The sequence below is a fragment of the Vigna unguiculata genome, chromosome 4 (assembly GCF_037176805.1).
Source record: "Vigna unguiculata cultivar grain cowpea cultivar isolate G323 ecotype 2 chromosome 4, ASM3717680v1, whole genome shotgun sequence".
NCBI lineage: Eukaryota > Viridiplantae > Streptophyta > Magnoliopsida > Fabales > Fabaceae > Vigna > Vigna unguiculata.
Window position 1 is genome coordinate 25,704,795 of NC_140795.1, and position 17,319 is coordinate 25,722,113.

At 37.2% G+C, this 17,319-nt stretch overlaps 1 pseudogene; it reads left to right on the forward strand.

The window, feature by feature from the left end:
- Window positions 1-3,349: 3,349 nt before the first annotated feature.
- LOC146886968 (uncharacterized) lies at window positions 3,350-5,727 on the forward strand (annotated as a pseudogene).
- The last annotated feature ends 11,592 nt before the right edge of the window (window positions 5,728-17,319 follow it).

Consider the following 17,319-nt stretch of genomic DNA (forward strand, 5'->3'; position numbering starts at 1 on the left):
AAGATTGCTGGAGAAACTCTAGTTACCACCAAGCTTTCATCCGAATCAACCATGGATCAAATTCAGTACAGGACAATGTGTGAAAGAAGTATTATGTGATATTGCTCCCAAGAACTCTTGTCATCTTCTTTTGAGATGGGCATGGCTTCATTTTAAAACACTCAAGCTTGATGAAGGTTACCTTTATTTAAGGCATGAGGGACATGAAATGAAGTTGAAATTTATGACACTAAGACAAGCCAGTAATGATCAACATAGGCTGAAGGAGAAAATAGAAAAAGAAAGAATAGAAAAAGAAGAAATGTAAACTGCGGAAGGAAGGGAAATTGAAGAAAAAGAAAAGGAAGAAAATAAAGAGATGATGGAAAAAGGATGCAGAGAAACAAGGTCTTTAATTGAAGGCCACCCATGTTTAGTTGCATTCGTTTACGAAAGCGACAACAATGTTGTAAGCCAAAGATTGGTGGAGAAACTCTAGTTACCACCAAGCTTTCATTCGAATCAAGGAATGATCAAATTCAGTACAGGACAACGTGTGAAAGAAGTATTATGTGATATTGCTCCCACGAACTCTTGTCATCTTCTTTTTAGATAGGCATGGCTTCATTTTAAAACGCTCAAGGTTGATGAACGTTCCCTTTGAGACATGAGGGACATGAAATGAAGTTTAAATTTATGACACCAAGACAAGCCAGTAAGGATCAACATAGGTTGAAGGAGAAAATAGAAAAAGAAGAAATATAAAGTGCAGAAGGAAGGGAAATTGAAGAAAAAGAAAAGGAAGAAAAGATAAAGATGATGGAAAAGGAAGTAGAGAAACAAGGTGTTTAATCGAAGGCCACCCATGTTTTAGTTATATTCGTTTTCGAAAGCGACAACAATGTTGTATGCCAAAGATTCGTGGAGAAACTCTAGTTACCACCAAACTTTCATCCGAATCAAGCAAGGATCAAATTCAGTACAGGACAATGTGTGAAAGAAGTATTATGTGATATTGCTCCTACGAACTCTTGTCATCTTTTGAGATGGGCATGGCATCATTTTAAAACGCTCAAGTTTGATGAAGGTTACCTTTATTTGAGGGATGAGGGACATGAAATGATGTTGAAATTTATGACACCAAGACAAGCCAGTAATGATAAACATAGGCTGAAGGAGAAAATAGAAAGAGAAGAAATATAAACTGCAGAGGGAAGGAAATTTGAAAAAAAAAGAAAAGGAAGAAAAGAAAAAGATGATCGAAAAAGGATGCAGAGAAACAAGGTGTCTAATCGAAGGCCACCCATGTTTAGTTGCATTCGTTTATGAAAGCGACAACAATGTTGTAAGCCAAAGATTGGTGGAGAAACTCTAGTTACCACCAAGCTTTCATCCGAATCAAGCAATGATCAAATTCAGTACAGGACAATGTATGAAAGAAATATTATGTGATATTGCTCCCACGAACTCTTGTCATCTTCTTTTGAGATAGGCATGGCTTCATTTTAAAACGCTAAATGTTGATGAACGTTACCTTTGATGCATTAGGAACATGAAATGAAGTTTAAATTTATGACACCAAGACAAACCAGTAAGGATCAACATAGGCTGAAGGAGAAAATAGAAAAAGAAGAAATATAAACTACAGAAGGAAGGGAAATGGAAGAAAAAGAAAAGGAAGAAAGGAGAAAGATGATGGAAAAGGAAGTAGAGAAACAAGGTGTTTAATCGAAGGCCACCCATGTTTAGTTGTATTTGTTTACGAAAGCGACAACAATGTTGTAAGCCAAAGATTGGTGGAGAAACTCTAGTTACCACCAAGCTTTCATCCGAATCAAGCAAGGATCAAATTCAGTACAGGACAATGTGTGAAAGAAGTATTATGTGATATTGCTCCCAGGAACTCTTGTCATCTTCTTTTGAGATGGGCATGGCTTCATTTTAAAACACTCAAGCTTGATGAAGGTTACCTTTATTTGAGGATTGAGGGACATGAAATGAAGTTGAAATTTATGACACCAAGTGATGGAGGTGTGACAATGAGCAAAGACAAGGATCCACTTGAAGAACTTGGAGGACCTATGACAAGGTCTAGAGCAAAGAAAGCAAAAGAAGCTCTACAACAAGTGTTGTCAATATTATTTGAGTACAAGCCCAAGTTTGAAGGAGAAAAGACAAAAGTTGTAAATTGCATCGCGGCCGAAATGGAAGAGGACTAACTCGCTAGATTAATGCAGTTTCTTTTATTTAAATAAAGGCCCATTTGACATCTTGAGAACCAGCCTTGGAAGACTAAGAAGACCTTGCTGAATAATTTTGGATGACTTTTTGGCTGCCCCAATTTAAGTTATAATTAGCCATTAAGTAGTGGACAATTATTAGCTTGATTGGTTTATTATTAGCACTAGTGGGATATAATGACAATTAATGGTCTTTTTGTAACCTTAACGGTTAAAGCCTCTATATAAGCTGAACCATTTCTTATCAATGAAATCAAGTTAAGTTTTGTTCAGAAATTCAATTTTCTATCTAATAGTGAGAGTGATTCTCCTAGTTCTTGAGTGATTCAAGAACCCTTGGCTGTATCAAAGGATTTTGCCATCCTTTGTGTGTTGCCTCCTTTGGAAAGAGCGATTCTTTCCTTCCACTTTTAGATTCACCCCTTATTACTTTCTTCTTCACCCAATTTTCAAAAAAATATCTTATTCTGCCCACAAAACATCTCGTGGTCATAACTGGTTCTAACCCTAAAAGAAAAAAAAAATCCTAAGTCAGCCCTTGTGCAATGAGATTCATATCATTTGGTATTCAGAGCTTCGGTTTAAGGGTTTGAACGTCAAATTGGTAACATCCTTCCTTCTTTCTTATTTTACCAATTCATTACCTTATTACTTGTATTATTTATGTGTGTGCTGAATCATTGCAAAGTTAGGCCCTTCTAAAAATTAAAAAAAAGAAAATAGTTACAGCAATTCGTAATTGTACTTAAACTGTGAAAAAAAATTGGGCCGAATGATTCATGCCTCGTAACAATTTTTATAAGGTAATATATTGGTGTTATTGAAGGATTGTTGCTGATTTCCTTCTTTTTACCTACTTTTCTTAGCCTTTTTTTTTCTTCTTTTTCTTTGTTAACCTTTCTTTGTCTACTTACAAGCGTTTCGCTGCACATATTGGAGAATTGTTCTTTGTTATGGCCATAATCTCTTGAATTGCCTAAGAAACCAAGGAGAATTTGAGTGGTAAAAGGCAAGAGTGTTTTATTTTTTAGTAAAAGCCAATCTGTGAGTGCAAACACTTGAGTGGGTGAGAAAATTTTCAAACACCATATATATATTTTATTCTTGTTACCTTGATCTGTTTGTTAATCATGGCAGAAAGGAATGATATTCAGATGCAAATTGCTGCATTATCTCAACATTTGGAGAGGTTGATGAAGCAACAACAAGATGAGTTTCATGATAGGTTGGACCAACTAGAGAATAGAACCCCACCAAGAGGAGGAGGAGGAGGGCCACAAAGGAATGAAGGGAGAATAGAAGGAGTAAGGTTGAATGTACCACCTTTCAAGGGGAGGAGTGATCCTGAAGCTTACTTGGAGTGGGAGCTCAAAATTGAGCATGTATTTTCTTGCAATAATTATAGTGAGGAGCAAAAGGTAAGGCTTGCAGCAACTGAATTTTCTGATTATGCTTTAATTTGGTGGAACAAGTTGCAAAGACAGAGGATTAGAGATGAGGAGCCTTTGGTGGACACTTGGGGTGAGATGAAAAGGGTCATGAGGAAGCGGTATGTACCTTCTAGCTTCCATAGGGACTTAAAATTGAAACTACAAAGACTTTCTCAAGGAAGCAAGGGAGTGGATGAGTATTATAAGGAGATGGAGATTCTTATCATCCAAGCCAAAATTGAAGAAGATCCTGAGGTAACTATGGCACGTTTCCTTAATGGATTAAATCATGATATTAGAGATGTTGTTGAGTTGCAGGAGTTTGTGGAGATGGAGGATCTATTGCATAAAGCCATACAGGTAGAACAACAAATTAAAAGAAAGAGTACAACAAGAAAGAGTTCTACCAATTTCAATTCTTCAAACTGGAAAGATAGAGTAAAGAAAGAAGGTGTTGCCTCCTCTAGCAATTCAGTGCTTTCTAATGAAGAAAAAATTGTTCAAAAGAAACCTGAACATCCACCAAAGAGGACTAGAGAAGTGAAATGTTTTAAATGTTTGGGCATGGGACATTATGCCTATGAGTGTCCTACAAAGAAGACCGTTCTTCTTAAGGATAATGGAGAGTACACAAGCGATTCTGATGATGATGATGATGGAGAGGTAGAAGAGAGTGATGGCGAGTTGAAACCTAATGTAGGAGAGTTATACATGATTAGAAGGATGCTGGGAAGTCAAGTCAAGGCCGAGGATGCATCTCAAAGGGAGAATATTTTTCATACAAGATGTTCAGTTAATGGTAATGTATGTTTGGTAATCATTGATGGAGGAAGTTGTACCAATGTGGTGAGTTCAAGATTAGTGTCAGAAATGAACATGGACACTAAACCACATCCTAGGCCATACAAACTTCAATGGCTTAGTGAAGGAGAAGTCCAAGTGAAGTAGCAAGCTGAAGTCTCTTTCTCCATTGGGAAATATGAAGATAAGATCTTATGTGATGTGGTTCCCATGGAGGCTAGCCATATTCTTTTGGGAAGACCGTGGCAGTATGACATTAAAGCCATTCATGATGGTTTCACTAACAAAATCTCTTTCATGTATCAAGATAAAAAAGTGGTCCTCAAACCCTTGTCTCCTAAAGAGGTGTGTGAGGATCAAATAAAAAATGAGAGAAAAGTTAGCAAATGAGAGAAAGAGTGAAACACTTGAAAGGAAAAAGAAAAGAGTGAAACACTTGACAGGAAAATGAGAGAAAATGAAACATTTGAGGGCAAGCAAGTTTATTTAGCAAGAGAAAGAGAGGTAAGGAGGGTGCTTTGCGCAAGACAGCCCCTCTACTTATTGTTTTGTCAAAATCAAATTTCAAATTCTGACCAATTTGGCAAATTTGAATTGCCCTCTAGTATTGAGTCCATTTTGCAGGATTATAAAGATGTGTTTCCAGCAAGTGTCCCTGATGGTTTGCCATCTTTGAGAGGAATTGAGCATCACATTGATCTCATTCCGGGAGCTGCTTTGCCCAATAGGCCAGCTTATAGGAGCAACCCACAAGAGACCAAAGAGATTGAAAAACAAGTTACTGAACTCATGAGTAAAGGTTGGGTGAGGGATAACATGAGTCCATGTGCTGTACCTGTGATTTTGGTGCCCAAAAAGGATGGCTCATGGAGGATGTGTTCTGATTGTAGAGTAATAAACAACATCACCATCAAGTATAGGCATCCAATTCCAAGATTTTCTAAAATGGCACACTTCATACCTTGCAAGAAGGTGGATGATGCTTGTCATGTGGCTGACTTGTTTTTCAAGGAAATAGTAAGACTTCATGGACTACCAAGGAGCATTGTGAGTGATAGGGATACAAAATTCCTTAGTCACTTTTGGAGGACCTTGTGGGGTAAGATTGGTACTAAATTGTTATTTTCTACTACTTGTCACCCACAAACTGATGGTCAAACTGAGGTAGTCAATAGAACTTTAGGCACATTACTTAGGACTGTTATAAAGAAAAATCTTAAGTCTTGGGAAGCATGTTTGCCTCATGTTGAGTTTGCTTATAATAGGGTTGTCCATAGCACAACTAATTATTCACCTTTTGAGATTGTATATGGATTTAACCCTTTAACTCCTCTTGATTTGCTACCTATGCCTAACATTTCCATGTTTAAGCATAAAGAAGCACAGGCTAAAGCTGACTATGTGAAGAAGTTACATGAGCAAGTAAGGGGTCAAATTGAAAAGAAAAACGAAAGCTATGCAAGGCAAGCTAACAAAGGTAGAAAGAAGGTTGTCTTCCAACCTGGAGATTGGGTTTGGGTGCACATGAGAAAGGAAAGGTTTCCAGAACAAAGAAAATCAAAGCTTCAACCAAGGGGAAATGGTCCATTCCAAGTGCTTGAAAGAATAAATGACAATGCTTACAAAATTGATCTGCCTGGTGAGTATAATGTTAGTTCCACATTCAATGTGTCTGACTTATCCCTTTTTGATGTAGAGGGAGAATCTGATTTGAGGACAAATCCTTCTCAAGAGGGAGAGAATGATGGAGGTGTGACAATGAGCAAAGACAAGGATCCACTTGAAGAACTTGGAGGACCTATGACAAGGTCTAGAGCAAAGAAAGCAAAAGAAGCTCTACAACAAGTGTTGTCAATATTATTTGAGTACAAGCCCAAGTTTGAAGGAGAAAAGACAAATGTTGTAAATTGCATCGCGGCCCAAATGGAAGAGGACTAACGCGCCAGATTAATGCAGTTTCTTTTATTTAAATAAAGGCCCATTTGACATCTTGAGAACCAACCTTGGAAGACTAAGAAGACCTTGCTGAATAATTTTGGATGACTTTTTGGCTGCCCCAATTTCAGTTATAATTAGCCATTAGGTAGTGGACAATTATTAGCTTGATTGGTTTATTATTAGCACTAGTGGGATATAATGACAATTAATGGTCTCTTTGTAACCCTAACGGTTAAAGCCTCTATATAAGCTGAACCATTTCTTATCAATGAAATCAAGTTAAGTTTTGTTCAGAAATTCAATTTTCTATCTAATAGTGAGAGTGATTCTCCTAGTTCTTGAGTGATTCAAGAACTCTTGGCTGTATCAAAGGATTTCGCCATCCTTTGTGTGTTGCCTCCTTTGGAAAGAGCGATTCTTTCCTTCCACTTTTAGATTCACCCCTTATTACTTTCTTCTTCACCCAATTTTCAAAAGAATATCTCATTCTGCCCACCAAACATCTCGTGGTCATAACTCGTTCCAACCCTTAAAGAAAAAAAAAATCCTAAGTCAGCCCTTGTGCAATGAGATTCATATCACCAAGATAAGCCAGTAATGATCAACATAGGCTGAAGGAGAAAATAGAAAAAGAAAGAACAGATAAAGAAGAAATATAAACTGCAGAAGGAAGGGAAATTGAAGAAAACGAAAAGGAAGAAAAGAAAAAGATGATGGAAAAAGGATGCAGAGAAACAAGGTGTTTAATCGAAGGCCACACATGTTTAGTTGCATTCGTTTACGAAAGCGACAACAATGTTGTAAGCCAAAGATTGGTGGAGAAACTCTAGTTACCACCAAGCTTTCATCCGAATCAAGCAATGATCAAATTCAGTACAAGACAATGTGTGAAAGAAGTATTATGTGATATTGCTCCCACGAACTCTTGTCATCCTCTTTTGAGATGGGCATGGCTTAATTTTAAAACACTCAAGCTTGATGAACGTTCCCTTTATTTGAGGCATGAGGGACATGAAATGAAGTTGAAATTTATGACACCAAGACAAGCCAGTAAGCATCAACATAGGCTGAAGGAGAAAATAGAAAAAGAAGAAATATAAACTGCAGAAGGAAGGGAAATTGAAGAACAAGAAAAGGAAGAAAAGATAAAGATGATGGAAAAGGAAGTAGAGAAACAAGGTGTTTAATCGAAGGCCACCCATGTTTAGTTGCATTCGTTTACGAAAGCGACAACAATGTTGTATACCGAAGATTGGTGGAGAAACTCTAGTTACCACCAAGCTTTCATCCGAATCAAGCAAGGATCAAATTCAGTACAGGACAACGTGTGAAAGAAGTATTATGTGATATAGCTCCCACGAACTCTTGTCATCTTCTTCTGAGATGGGCATCGCTTAATTGTAAAACACTCAAGCTTGATGAATGTTCCCTTCATTTGAGGCATGAGGGACATGAAATGAAGTTGAAATTTATGACACCAAGCCAAGCCACTAATGATCAACATAGGCTGAAGGAGAAAATAGAAAAAGAAAGAATAGGAAAAGAAGAAATATAAACTGCAGAAGGAAGGGAAATTGAAGAAAAAGAAAAGGAAGAAAAGAAAAAGATGATGGAAAAAGGAAGCAGAGAAACAAGGTGTTTAATAGATGGCCACCCATGTTTAGGTGCATTCGTTTTCGAAAGCAACAACAAAGTTGTAAACCAAAGATTGGTGGAGAAATTCTAGTTACCACCAAGCTTTCATCCGAATCAAGCAAGGATCAAATTCAGTACAGGACAATGTGTGAAAGAAGTATTATGTGATATTGCTCCCACGAACTCTTGTCATCTTCTTTTGAGATGGGCATGACTTCATTTTAAAACACTCAAGCTTGATGAACGTTCCCTTTATTTGAGGCATGAGGGACATGAAATGTAGTTTAAATTTATGACACCAAGACAAGCCAGTAAAGATAAACATAGGCTGAAGGAGAAAATAGAAAAAGAAGAAATATAAACTGCAGAAGGAAGGGAGATTGAAGAAAAAGAAAAGGAAGAAAAGATAAAGATGATGGAAAAGGAAGTAGAGAAACAAGGTGTTTAATAGATGGCCACCCATGTTTAGGTGCATTCGTTTGCGAAAGCAACAACGAAGTTGTAAACCAAAGATTGGTGGAGAAATTCTAGTTACCACCAAGCTTTCATCCGAATCAAGCAAGGATCAAATTCAGTACAGAACAATGTCTGAAAGAAGTATTGTGTGATATTGCTCCCACGAACTCTTGTCATCTTCTTTTGAGATGGGCATGACTTCATTTTAAAACGCTCAATGTTGATGAACGTTCCCTTTATTTGAGGCATGAGGGACATGAAATGAAGTTTAAATTTATGACACCAAGACAAGCCAGTAAAGAGCAACATAGGCTGAAGGAGAAAATAGAAAAAGAAGAAATATATACTGCAGAAGGAAGGGAAATTGAAGAAAAAGAAAAGGAAGAAAAGAAAAAGATGATGGAAAAAGAAAACAGAGAAACAAGGTGTTTAATCGAAGGCCACCCATGTTTAGTTGCATTCGTTTACGAAAGTGACAACAATGTTGTATGCCAAAGATTGGTGGAGAAACTCTAGTTACCACCAAGCTTTCATCCGAATCAAGCAAGGATCAAATTCAGTACAGGACAATGTGTCAAAGAAGTATTATGTGATATTCCTCCCACAAACTCTTGTCATCTTCTTTTGAAATGCGCATGGCTTCATTTTGAAACGCTCATTGTTGATGAACGTTCCCTTTATTTGAGGCATGAGGGACATGAAATGAAGTTGAAATTTATGACACCAAGACAAGCCAGTAAGGATCAACATAGGCTGAAGGAGAAAATAGAAAAAGAAGAAATATAAACTATAGAAGGAAGGGAAATTGAAGAAAAAGAAAAGGAAGAAAAGATAAAGATGATGGAAAAGGAAGTAGAGAAACAAGGTGTTTAATCGAACGCCACCAATGTTTAGTTGCATTTGTTTACGAAAGCGACAACAATGTTGTAAACCAAAGATTGGTGGAGAAATTCTAGTTACCACCAAGCTTTCATTCGAATCAAGCAAGGATCAAATTCAGTACAGGAAAATGTGTGAAAGAAGTATTATGTGATATAGCTCCCACGAACTCTTGTCATCTTCTTCTGAGATGGGCATGACTTCATTTTAAAACGCTCAATGTTGATGAACGTTCCCTTTATTTGAGGCATGAGGGACATGAAATGAAGTTTAAATTTATGACACCAAGACAAGCCAGTAAGGATCAACATAGGCTGAAGGAGAAAATAGAAAAAGAAGAAATATAAACTGCAGAAGGAAGGGAAATTGAAGAAAACGAAAAGGAAGAAAAGAAAAAGATGATGGAAAAAGGAAACAGAGAAACAAGGTGTTTAATCGAAGGCCACCCATGTTTAGTTGCATTCGTTTACGAAAGCGACAACAATGTTGTAAACCAAAGATTGGTGGAGAAATTCTAGTTACCACCAAGCTTTCATTCGAATCAAGCAAGGATCAAATTCAGTACAGGACAATGTGCGAAAGAAGTATTATGTGATATAGCTCCCACGAACTCTTGTCATCTTCTTCTGAGATGGGCATGACTTCATTTTAAAACGTCAATGTTGATGACCGTTCCCTTTATTTGAGGCATGAGGGACATCAAATGAAGTTTAAATTTATGACACCAAGACAAGCCAGTAAGGATCAACATAGGCTGAAGGAGAAAATAGAAAAAGAAGAAATATAAACTGCAGAAGGAAGGGAAATTGAAGATAAAGAAAAGGAAGAAAAGAAAAAGATGATGGAAAAAGGAAACAGAGAAACAAGGTGTTTAATCGAAGGCCACCCATGTTTAGTTGCATTCGTTTACGAAAGCGACAACAATGTTGTATGCCAAAGATTGGTGGAGAAACTCTAGTTACCACCAAGCTTTCATCCGAATCAAGCAAGGATCAAATTCAGTACAGGACAATGTGTCAAAGAAGTATTATGTGATATTGCTCCCACAAACTCTTCTCATCTTCTTTTGAGATGGGCATGGCTTAATTTTAAAACACTCAATCTTGATGAACGTTCCCTTTATTTGAGGCATGAGGGACATGAAATGAAGTTGAAATTTATGACACCAAGATAAGCCAGTAAGGATCAACATAGGCTGAAGGAGAAAATAGAAAAAGAAGAAACATAAACTATAGAAGGAAGGGAAATTGAAGAAAAAGAAAAGGAAGAAAAGATAAAGATGATGGAAAAGGAGGTAGAGAAACAATGTGTTTAATCGAACGCCACCAATGTTTAGTTGCATTCGTTTACGAAAGCGACAACAATATTGTATACCAAAGATTGGTGGAGATACTCTAGTTACCACCAAGCTTTCATCCGAATCAAGCAAGGATCAAATTCACTACAGGACAACGTGTGAAAGAAGTATTATGTGATATAGCTCCCACGAACTCTTGTCATCTTCTTCTGAGATGGGCATGACTTCATTTTAAAACGCTCAATGTTGATGAACGTTCCCTTTATTTGAGGCATGAGGGACATGAAATGAAGTTTAAATTTATGACACCAAGACAAGCCAGTAAGGATCAACATAGGCTGAAGGAGAAAATAGAAAATGAAGAAATATAAATTGCAGAAGGAAGGGAAATTGAAGAAAAAGAAAAGGAAGAAAAGAAAAAGTTGATGGAAAAAGGAAGCAGAGAAACAAGGTGTTTAATCGAAGGCCACCCATGTTTAGTTGCATTCGTTTACGAAAGCGACAACAATGTTGTATGTCAAAGATTGGTGGAGAAACTCTAGTTACCACCAAGCTTTCATCCGAATCAAGCAAGGATCAAATTCAGTACAGGACAATGTGTCAAAGAAGTATTATGTGATATTGCTCCCACAAACTCTTGTCATCTTCTTCTGAGATGGGCATGACTTCATTTTAAAACGCTCATTGTTGATGAACGTTCCCTTTATTTGAGGCATGAGGGACATGAAATGAAGTTGAAATTTATGACACCAAGACAACCCAGTAAGGATCAACATAGGCTGAAGGAGAAAATAGAAAAAGAAGAAATATAAACTGCAGAAGGAAGGGAAATTGAAGAAAACGAAAAGGAAGAAAAGATAGAGATGATGGAAAAAGGAAGTAGAGAAACAAGGTGTTTAATCGAACGCCACCAATGTTTAGTTGCATTCGTTTACGAAAGCGACAACAATGTTGTAAACCAAAGATTGGTGGAGAAACTCTAGTTACCACCAAGCTTACATCCGAATCAAGCAAGGATCAAATTCAGTACAGGGCAATGTGTGATATAGCTCCCACGAACTCTTGTCATCTTCTTCTGAGATGGGCATGACTTCATTTTAAAACGCTCAATGTTGATGACCGTTCCCTTTATTTGAGGCGTGAGGGACATCAAATGAAGTTTAAATTTATGACACCAAGACAAGCCAGTAAGGATCAACATAGGCTGAAGGAGAAAATAGAAAAAGAAGAAATATAAACTGCAGAAGGAAGGGAAATTGAAGATAAAGAAAAGGAAGAAAAGAAAAAGATGATGGAAAAAGGAAACAGAGAAACAAGGTGTTTAATCGAAGGCCACCCATGTTTAGTTGCATTCGTTTACGAAAGCGACAACAATGTTGTATGCCAAAGATTGGTGGAGAAACTCTAGTTACCACCAAGCTTTCATCCGAATCAAGCAAGGATCAAATTCAGTACAGGACAATGTGTCAAAGAAGTATTATGTGATATTGCTCCCACAAACTCTTGTCATCTTCTTTTGAGATGGGCATGGCTTAATTTTAAAACACTCAATCTTGATGAACGTTCCCTTTATTTGAGGCATGAGGGACATGAAATGAAGTTGAAATTTATGACACCAAGACAAGCCAGTAAGGATCAACATAGGCTGAAGGAGAAAATAGAAAATGAAGAAACATAAACTGCAGAAGGAAGGGAAATTGAAGAAAAAGAAAAGGAAGAAAAGAAAAAGTTGATGGAAAAAGGAAGCAGAGAAACAAGGTGTTTAATCGAAGGCCACCCATGTTTAGTTGCATTCGTTTACGAAAGCGACAACAATGTTGTATGCCAAAGATTGGTAGAGAAACTCTAGTTACCACCAAGCTTTCATCCGAATCAAGCAAGGATCAAATTCCGTACAGGACAATGTGTCAAAGAAGTATTATGTGATATTGCTCCCACAAACTCTTGTCATCTTCTTTTGAGATGGCCACGGCTTCATTTTGAAACGCTCATTGTTGATGAACGTTCCCTTTATTTGAGGCATGAGGGACATGAAATGAAGTTGAAATTTATGACACAAGGACAAGCCAGTAAGGAGGATGAACATAGGCTGAAGGAGAAAATAGAAAAAGAAGAAATATAAACTATAGAAGGAAGGGAAATTGAAGAAAAAGAAAAGGAAGAAAAGATAAAGATGATGGAAAAGGAAGTAGAGAAACAAGGTGTTTAATAGATGGCCACCAATGTTTAGGTGCATTCGTTTGCGAAAGCAACAACGAAGTTGTAAACCAAAGATTGGTGGAGAAATTCTAGTTACCACCAAGTTTTCATCCGAATCAAGCAAGGATCAAATTCAGTACAGGACAACGTTTGAAAGAAGTATTATGTGATATTGCTCCCACGAACTCTTGTCATCTTCTTTTGAGATGGGCATGACTTCATTTTAAAACGCTCAATGTTGATGAACGTTCCCTTTATTTGAGGCATGAGGGACATGAAATGAAGTTTAAATTTATGACACCAAGACAAGCCAGTAAGGATCAACATAGGCTGACGGAGAAAGTAGAAAAAGAAGAAGTATAAACTATAGAAGGAAGGGAAATTGAAGAAAAAGAAAAGGAAGGAAAGATAAAGATGATGGAAAAGGAAGTAGAGAAACAAGGTGTTTAATCGAACGCCACCAATGTTTAGTTGCATTCGTTCACGAAAGCGACAACAATGTTGTATGCCAAAGATTGGTGGAGAAACTCTAGTTACCACCAAGCTTTCATCCGAATCAAGCAAGGATCAAATTCCGTACAGGACAATGTGTCAAAGAAGTATTATGTGATATTGCTCCCACAAACTCTTGTCATCTTCTTTTGAGATGGCCACGGCTTCATTTTGAAACGCTCATTGTTGATGAACGTTCCCTTTATTTGAGGCATGAGGGACATGAAATGAAGTTGAAATTTATGACACAAGGACAAGCCAGTAAGGAGGATGAACATAGGCTGAAGGAGAAAATAGAAAAAGAAGAAATATAAACTATAGAAGGAAGGGAAATTGAAGAAAAAGAAAAGGAAGAAAAGATAAAGATGATGGAAAAGGAAGTAGAGAAACAAGGTGTTTAATAGATGGCCACCAATGTTTAGGTGCATTCGTTTGCGAAAGCAACAACGAAGTTGTAAACCAAAGATTGGTGGAGAAATTCTAGTTATCACCAAGTTTTCATCTGAATCAAGCAAGGATCAAATTCAGTACAGGACAACGTTTGAAAGAAGTATTATGTGATATTGCTCCCACGAACTCTTGTCATCTTCTTTTGAGATGGGCATGACTTCATTTTAAAACGCTCAATGTTGATGAACGTTCCCTTTATTTGAGGCATGAGGGACATGAAATGAAGTTTAAATTTATGACACCAAGACAAGCCAGTAAGGATCAACATAGGCTGACGGAGAAAATAGAAAAAGAAGAAGTATAAACTATAGAAGGAAGGGAAATTGAAGAAAAAGAAAAGGAAGGAAAGATAAAGATGATGGAAAAGGAAGTAGAGAAACAAGGTGTTTAATCGAACGCCACCAATGTTTAGTTGCATTCGTTTACGAAAGCGACAACAATGTTGTATACCAAAGATTGGTGGAGAAACTCTAGTTACCACCAAGCTTTCATCCGAATCAAGCAAGAATCAAATTCAGTACAGGACAACGTGTGAAAGAAGTATTATGTGATATAGCTCCCACGAACTCTTGTCATCTTCTTTTGAGATGGGCATGACTTCATTTTAAAACGCTCAATGTTGATGAACGTTCCCTTTATTTGAGGCATGAGGGACATGAAATGATGTTTAAATTTGTGACACCAAGACAAGCCAGTAAGGATCAACATAGGCTGAAGGAGAAAATAGAAAAAGAAGAAATATAAACTGCAGAAGGAAGGGAAATTGAAGAAAAAGAAAAGGAAGAAAAGAAAAAGATGATGGAAAAAGGAAGCAGAGAAACAAGGTGTTTAATCGAAGGCCACCCATGTTTAGTTGCATTTGTTTACCAAAGCGACAACAATGTTGTATGCCAAAGATTGGTGGAGAAACTCTAGTTACCACCAATCTTTCATCCGAATCAAGCAAGGATCAAATTCAGTAGAGGACAATGTGTCAAAGAAGTATTATGTGATATTACTTCCACAAACTCTTGTCATCTTCTTCTGAGATGGGCATGACTTAATTTTAAAACACTCAATGTTGATGAACGTTCCCTTTATTTGAGGCATGAGGGACATGAAATGAAGTTTAAATTTATGACACCAAGACAAGCCAGTAAGGATCAACATAGGCTGAAGGAGAAAATAGAAAAAGAAGAAATATAAACTGTAGAAGGAAGGGAGATTGAAGAAAAAGAAAAGGAAGAAAAGATAAAGATGATGGAAAAGGAAGTAGAGAAACAAGGTGTTTAATCGAACGCCACCAATGTTTAGTTGCATTCGTTTACGAAAGCGACAACAATTTTGTATACCAAAGATTGGTGGAGAAACTCTAGTTACCACCAAGCTTTAATCCGAATCAAGCAAGGATCAAATTCAGTACAGGACAACGTGTGAAAGAAGTATTATGTGATATAGCTCCCACGAACTCTTGTCATCTTCTTCTGAGATGGGCATGACTTCATTTTAAAACGCTCAATGTTGATGAACGTTCCCTTTATTTAGGCATGAGGGACACGAAATGAAGTTTAAATTTATTACACCAAGACAAGCCAGTAAGGATCAACATAGGCTGAAGGAGAAAATAGAAAAAGAAGAAATATAAACTGCAGAAGGAAGGGAAATTGAAGAAAAAGAAAAGGAAGAAAAGAAAAAGATGATGGAAAAAGGAAGCAGAAAAACAAGGTGTTTAATTGAAGGCCACCCATGTTTAGTTGCATTCGTTTACGAAAGCGACAACAATGTTGTATACCAAAGATTGGTCGAGAAACTCTAGGTACCACCAAGCTTTCATCCGAATCAAGCAAGGATCAAATTTAGTACAGGACAACGTGTGAAAGAAGTATTATGTGATATAGCTCCCACGAACTCTTGTCATCTTCTTCTGAGATGGGCATGGCTTCATTTTGAAACGCTCAGTGTTGATGAACGTTCCCTTTATTTAGGCATGAGGGACACGAAATGAAGTTTAAATTTATTACACCAAGACAAGCCAGTAAGGATCAACATAGGCTGAAGGAGAAAATAGAAAAAGAAGAAATATAAACTGCAGAAGGAAGGGAAATTGAAGAAAAAGAAAAGGAAGAAAAGAAAAAGATGATGGAAAAAGGAAGCAGAGAAACAAGGTGTTTAATCGAAGGCCACCCATGTTTAGTTGCATTCGTTTACGAAAGCGACAACAATGTTGTATGCCAAAGATTGGTGGAGAAACTCTAGTTACCACCAAGCTTTCATCCGAATCAAGCAAGGATCATATTCAGTACAGGACAATGTGTCAAAGAAGTATTATGTGATATTGCTCCCACAAACTCTTGTCATCTTCTTTTGAGATGCGCATGGCTTCATTTTGAAACGCTCATTGTTGATGAACGTTCCCTTTATTTGAGGCATGAGGGACATGAAATGAAGTTGAAATTTATGACACCAAGACAAGCCAGTAAGGATCAACATAGGCTGAAGGAGAAAATAGAAGAAGAAGAAATATAAACTATAGAAGGAAGGGAAATTGAAGAAAAAGAAAAGGAAGAAAAGATAAAGATGATGGAAAAGGAAGTAGAGAAACAAGGTGTTTAATCGAACGCCACCAATGTTTAGTTGCATTCGTTTACGAAAGCGACAACAATGTTGTATACCAAAGATTGGTCGAGAAACTCTAGGTACCACCAAGATTTCATCCGAATCAAGCAAGGATCAAATTCAGTACAGGACAACGTGTGAAAGCAGTATTATGTGATATAGCTCCCACGAACTCTTGTCATCTTCTTTTGAGATGCGCATGGCTTCATTTTGAAACGCTCATTGTTGATGAACGTTCCCTTTATTTGAGGCATGAGGGACATGAAATGAAGTTGAAATTTATGACACCAAGACAAGCCAGTAAGGATCAACATAGGCTGAAGGAGAAAATAGAAGAAGAAGAAATATAAACTATAGAAGGAAGGGAAATTGAAGAAAAAGAAAAGGAAGAAAAGATAAAGATGATGGAAAAGGAAGTAGAGAAGCAAGGTGTTTAATCGAACGCCACCAATGTTTAGTTGCATTCGTTTACGAAAGCGACAACAATGTTGTATACCAAAGATTGGTCGAGAAACTCTAGGTACCACCAAGCTTTCATCCGAATCAAGCAAGGATCAAATTCAGTACAGGACAACGTGTGAAAGAAGTATTATGTGATATAGCTCCCACGAACTCTTGTCATCTTCTTCTGAGATGGGCATGATTTCATTTTAAAACGCTCAATGTTGATGAACGTTCCCTTTATTTGAGGCATGAGGGACATGAAATGAAGTTTAAATTTATGACACCAAGACAAGCCAGTAAGGATCAACATAGGCTGAAGGAGAAAATAGAAAAAGAAGAAATATAAACTGTAGAAGGAAGGGAAATTGAAGAAAAAGAAAAGGAAGAAAAGATAAAGATGATGGAAAAGGAAGTAGAGAAACACGGTGTTTAATCGAACGCCACCAATGTTTAGTTGCATTCGTTTACGAAAGCGACAACAATT